The sequence below is a fragment of the Doryrhamphus excisus genome, chromosome 19 (assembly GCF_030265055.1).
Source record: "Doryrhamphus excisus isolate RoL2022-K1 chromosome 19, RoL_Dexc_1.0, whole genome shotgun sequence".
Lineage (NCBI taxonomy): Eukaryota > Metazoa > Chordata > Actinopteri > Syngnathiformes > Syngnathidae > Doryrhamphus > Doryrhamphus excisus.
In genome coordinates, this window is record NC_080484.1 from 6,269,188 (window position 1) to 6,275,728 (window position 6,541).

Here is a 6,541-nt window from a genome sequence, read left to right on the forward strand (position 1 = left end):
TACTAGAGTATGCATGCAAAGCTTTTTTTCGGCTTTTTGAAGGCCCTGGAATGAAAGCCACGCATCCCATATGTTATGTGATCTGAAAGCAAAAATGTGACCTTTCACCCCAAACACCAAGAAAAACTCGTCATAATTAATAAAGATTCCTGCCACTGCTTTTGCACAAAAGCCAAACATGCAGAGATCCATGCTTTTCATTGGCCAGTCAAATAGAAGTGTTTTGGTTCTACTGCCATTCATTGATCCACTGTTGGAAATGAAACGATAACCATAGATCTCCGTCTCCACTTTTGTGTTTTTCCCCCTTTTTTTTTAAATTTGAAACAGAAACTAAATGTTGGATTGTTGTTGTTTTGGTGTGTTCATGAAAGCACCACGGTACAAACTGTGGAGATATACGAACATGTCAGGCTTTCAAAGATTACAGAACTAGTCAACAGCAAAAGTGCTAAAGCTCGTGCCTAGCTAGTCCTGACAGCCATGCTAACTTGCCAACTCCCAGTGTGAAATGCAAAAGTGCACATAAAGTGCTGACACTAATACAAATTTTGGGAGAATACCAAAAATACAGCAATGCTAACAATGCTAATAGTTAGCATGCTAACTGCTAGTAAACTGCATGGACACACAGTGATAACAACATATCAGGCTTTCAAAGATTACTGGACTAGTCAACAGCAAAATTGCTAAAGCTCGCGCCTAGCTAGTCCTGACAGCCATGCTAACATGCTAACTCCCAATGTGAAATGCAAAGGTGCACATAAAGTCCTGACACTAATACAAATTTTGGGAGAATACCAAAAATACAGCAATGCTAACAATGCTAATAGTCAGCATGCCAACTGCTAATAAACTGCATGGACACACAGTGATAACAACATATCAGGCTTTCAAAGATTACAGGACTAGTCAACAGCAAAAGTGCTAAAGCTCGCGCCTAGCTAGTCCTGAAAGCCATGCTAACATGCTAACTCCCAATGTGAAATGCAAAAGTGCACATAAAGTCCTGACACAGTGATAACAACATAACACGGTACAAACTGTGGAGATATACGAACAGATCTCGTTAGCATTATGTCTTTGGGTTACCTATTAGGCCACATTTACACGTTTTTATCAACCCAGCATCTTGTGAAATAAAATGTAAAGTATGGATCTCCAATTTATGTTCCTTTTTTATCTGAAAGATTAAAAAAAATTGGATTTTGATAGTTTTTTGTGTGGACGTTGGACAGCCAGGGTTCGATTTATTTATTTTATGATGAAAAGCATCTCTAAAAAGTCAACAAGGATTGTTGATATCCTTGTAAGACGCTAACTTTACCAACGCCATCGCTTTCGTATGATTTGGTTTCCGACTAAAACGCCGTCGTGGTGCAATACCTGCCGGCATGCGGTGGCGTATGTTCAACGAAAGGTGAGGAAGATGAAAACGGGCTTAGATAGGACGGCGTGACGCCGGGTGGTGTGCGGCAAAGCAGAAGAACACACGGGCCGAGCCCATCGGACAGGAAGTCTGTTAATCTGCAATCCAATCCGGGCCGAGTCAAGTGAAACCCGGCTCGGCTTGACTGAGCGAATCCTGCAAGGAAGGAAGCGAAGGACTCAGGAAGCGGCGTTCAGAGCTTTCACCAGTCATATCCATCACCAGCGTGCACGTGTGTGTGTGTGAGTCATTAGAGGGGCCGGGCCGCAGCGCTGCATTTTAACTAAACATCTTTTCCATAAAATAAATGCTTCCAGGTTAGCCCGGGTCCTCGGAGAAGCCGGGTCGCCGAGGGTTTCTGCGCCGCCACTCATCTGATCCCAATTACCAGGGAGAGACCGGGTCACGGCGTACGTGCACGTGCTCGCGCACGGAACTCACAACGCGAGCGTGGTGCCGTCCCTTTTTGCTTCCAATTGACACATGCTCACCCCGCGTTAACCTTGCAAAACAAAAACAGCAATTACAGGACTCTTATGGGAGACTAAAGTATTGGGACACCTCCACAGCCTCCTACGAGTGGGGGACCATTTGTGTTATACGCAAAATGCTACAGTGCTAAAGCTAGCACCTAGCACATGCGGAAATTCCCAACTCCTATTTTCATTTGACAACCCCCCCCCCCAAAAAAAATTGCAATGCTAACAGTTAGCATGCTAACTGCTAGTGAACTGCATGGACACACAGTGATAATAACATATCAGGCTTTCAAAAATTACAGGACTAGTCAACAGCAAAAGTGCTAAAGCTTGCGCCTAGCTAGTCCCGACAGCCATGCTAACATGCTAACTCCCAATGTGAAATGCAAAAGTGCATATAAAGTCCTGACACTAATACAAATTTTGGAAGAATACCAAAAAAACAGCACTGCTAACAATGCTAATAGTTAGCATGCTAACTGCTAGTAAACTACATGGACACACAGTGATAACATATCAGGCTTTCAAAGATTACAGGACTAGTCAACAGCAAAAGTGCTAAAGCTCGTAGCTAGCTAGTCATGAAAGCTATGCTAATGTGCTAACTCCCAATGTGAAATGCAAAAGTGCACATAAAGTCCTGACACTAATACAAATTTTTGGAGAATACCAAAAAACAGCAATGCTAACAATGCTAATAGTTAGCATGCTAACTGCTAGTAAACTGCATGGACACACAGTGATAACATATCAGGTGTTCAAAGATTACAGGACTAGTCAACAGCAAAAGTGCTAAAGTTTGCGCCTAGCTAGTTCTGACAGCCATGCTAACGTGCTAACTCCCAATGTGAAATGCAAAAGTGCACATAAAGTCCTGACACTAATACAAATTTTGGGAGAGAAAAAAACAGCAATGCTAACAATTTTAATAGTTAGCATGCTAACAGCTAATAACCCGCCTAGTGTTTCAACAAGACAGGTTCTACAGACAAATATTCAAGGCTAGGCAAGGCAAGGCTAACAATGCAAATAGCATGTTAAGCTAGTAACCTGCATAGCTAAAGTACAACAACATCTCAGCATCTCTCTTGCTTCAGTAGATAGGTCGCTAAAGTCACAAATCTCCATTTGATATGCTAACTTATAAAGAGCTAAACTAGCACGACTAGCATGATAGCTACCGTAAAACGGCGTAATAAGGGATAATTTTCGGGAAAATGTTTTTGACGATTTGTTCAGGAATATACGCTTCTTTGAAAAAACAACAACACAAAGCAGCTTCCTGTTTAACATGAAAAGGCAGCATTACATTTAAAACATTTTCCAGAAAATTGTCCCTTATTACCCCGTTTTACGGTAGCTATCATGCTAGTCGTGCTAGTTTAGCTCTTTATAACTTGGCATATCAAATGATGATTTGTGACTTTAGCGACCTATCTACCCTTATTACCCTGAAAATTATCCCTTATAACCCCCGTTTTACGGTACTAAAAATGTAAAAAGCTATTTTAATTTTGTGAGTAAAACAATGTCAATGTTGACAATGCTACTAGCTAGCATGCTAACAGCCAGTATCACTTTACTCAAAAGATACAGTAGCTGGCTAAAGTGCTAAATTGCCATATGACATGCCAAATGCTAATGCTAGCACCAAGAAAAACAATTGTACTTTTAAAACATTTTTTAAATACAAATACATCTATTAATAAAATATTAAAAAATAGTGTTTTCATTGAAAGAGCTTTAACTGCTAGCATGTTTTGACCTACATGGCAGCGTGTTTAAATAAGTTTGTAACCCCCCCCTCCCTGCTTTAAGTATTAATTATAATTAGCGTCCATTGTCCTGCCCTCTGCTACAGCCCATCATCATCAACATGCAGCGATGTCCACCTCTCATCTTCCACCCTGCTGGAAGACTTGATTACACTCGTCTCTTGGTGGGGGGGGGGGGGGGGGGGGGGGGGTCCTGACATGGGGGCCACTCTACTAGCTAGTCACTTCAGATCAGCGCGTGCGGAGGAAATGGCGACGGACACAAAGCTAAATATGTAATTCCTCCCATGCCGGTAATCATGGCGGCGGGACTGAGGGCGGCTTTGTTCGCGTTTGCTGCAGAAGCGCGTGCGTGCAGGATGCTTGGAGGTAAATGTGTGTGTGTGTTGGGGGGGGGGGGGCAGGAGCAATTGTGCCTATGACTGACGTGGCGAGCGCTTGCGGAGGAAGGAAACACTCTCGCCCGACCGCCATTTAGTTGAGCTGATTATTAGGGATATCCAGCTTCCTCCTCGCCTATTTCCCAGTTAGCATCCCCCCCCCCACTCCCGTAAGAGCATCCACCTGTAGCACGGGGGCGGGTGGGGACGCTCCACCCCGCTATCTATAAATATTAATAGACTAATCTGCACTATTTGGCTTGAAAAGGTCAGAGATGCTCCGGAGAACATCAGAAGATGCTTTTCAACGTTGGCCTTCATTTGCATAAGCAGCTCTTTATGCCGCATTTCATATTCATGCGCTGATTGGAGCCTCCCTGGCATCTTCACACTCCAAAAGGTGACGAGGTGGGGGGGGGGGGGGGGGGCGTGTGCGCGATGCTCCCTCTCACATATGCAATCTAAAAATCAGCAAGAAGAGGATGAGAGGACGCACAGAGTGCAAATTGCCCTTTAACATCTTCTTCCCTACTCGCGTTTTTAACTTCATCATCTCCACCCGGGACACACAACGTTAGCACGGCCGCCCCACGCCACCTCATCCTGGAGCTGCGCTACCTAGTGGGCAAGGTGGTCTATTACACTTTACTCCTTCCAAACGCACACAATTCATCTACTGTTATTTATAGCATTTTTTCTTCCATATTAAAAAAAATTTAAACAGCTTTGATTTATGATTAAAAAAAACTATTGTTTTTACCTTGTTTTCATATTGGTGTTTACATTTATGTGGTACATTTACCAGAAAACAAATGGAGAAAAAGTCATAACATAACCTTTGGCCTTGGGCACGTAGGCCCCCTTTTCATAGCTGTCCCAAGCAGTGCCTGTTATGACCGAGTATTGAAATACTCAATGATTTTGTATATAAAGTTACAAGAAAAAAATGGTAAGTTTATGTTACAACTTGCATACAACTTTTTTTTTATTCTGAATTGAATTTTTTCCCCCTCATAAAATTACAACTTTAGTCTCAAAATATAAGATTCCGACCCCCCATGTGACCCTAATATTTCCCTAATAAATATATATTATTTTCCGGAAAACAAAAAATGTCATTCAAATTGCAAAGAAAACCATCACAGTGATTAAAAACAAATAGATATCATATTTTCATATTGGTGGTCAAAGCTTTTGAGTTTTAGTTTAACCCAAACCCGCCCCCCCCCCCCCCAAAAAAAATAGAAAAATGCAAAACATTTTAATAAAAAAAATATGCCTAGTAATGTTTTATTTTAATATTGGTCCTTAAAAGTCAAACAAAGTTTAAGTTTTTATTTATTTAAAAAAAAATCTAAAAAAAAATTACCAAAAAAATGATTTAAATCATTTAAAAAATTGAAATGGCAAAAAAAAATCTTAGTGATTTAAAAAGAAATGTATATTGTTGGACTTTTTTCATTTTGTTTTTAAAAACTGCAAAAAAAACCCTCTTAAGTTAAAATAAATACATACAGTCACGGATTAAACCACTTCATTTGTTGACTTGAATATTTGATACATATTTCTTTGGACTGCTATCAGAACATTTTTCATTGAAGAGATGATATCTGGCAACTTCCATGCTCTTCTTCATCATATCCAAAATTACTCATATTTTGACATGAATGTAACTTATAACATCGTATTTCCCAAAATGTAACTCTTTGTCCAAACAACTGCCTTTGGTTGTACCAGGCATTCAAATGAACAGGAAACTGAAGAAACTAAATGCTCCAATTCTTTTTTCCATGACTGTATATATATATATATATATACATATATATATTTCATATTTATTATCATTTTCTGGAAAATGTCATGATTATTTTAGAAAAACTGTCTGTACAATCACATTAAAGACATTTATTGTTTTATTATTTATGGAAACATTTGCCTCTAAAACGTAGCAAAGTGACTTAAAACGGTTTAAAGAAATATGATATTTTGTTTTGCTTTTTCTTTGGCTGTAGAAATATTGACTGTACCTCCAGGGACACCATCCAGTGTGCAGTGAACGCATCGTTTGATGGTGTATGATAGGCTACGTCTTTATGGGACATTCACTTTTGTGCACCGAAAGCCTATGCTAAATAAAAAAAAGAGGTCATGTAGACTGAAGTCACGCACGCCAAGAGGGCGGGGCCACGGGTTTTTGCAGTAAACATTTGTTAAAAAAAAAAAAAGAAGTGGTCCTCCACTTGATAAATGTCAACCCAAATGAAGCTATCAGCTGAAAGCAATTTCCTCGCCTGCGCTTTGCCGGCGTTGCGCGCCAGAGACTCGGGGAGGTTTTCTTCGCCCCTCCATCGATCATGAAGCCTCTGTTTTAGGCCAAGGTACACAATGCCCCCCAAAATTGCTGACATCTGGACACGCGGCGGCCAAAGAGAGAGAGAGAGAGAGAGAAAGAGAGCTGCCATTTCCACGCCAGGCCGC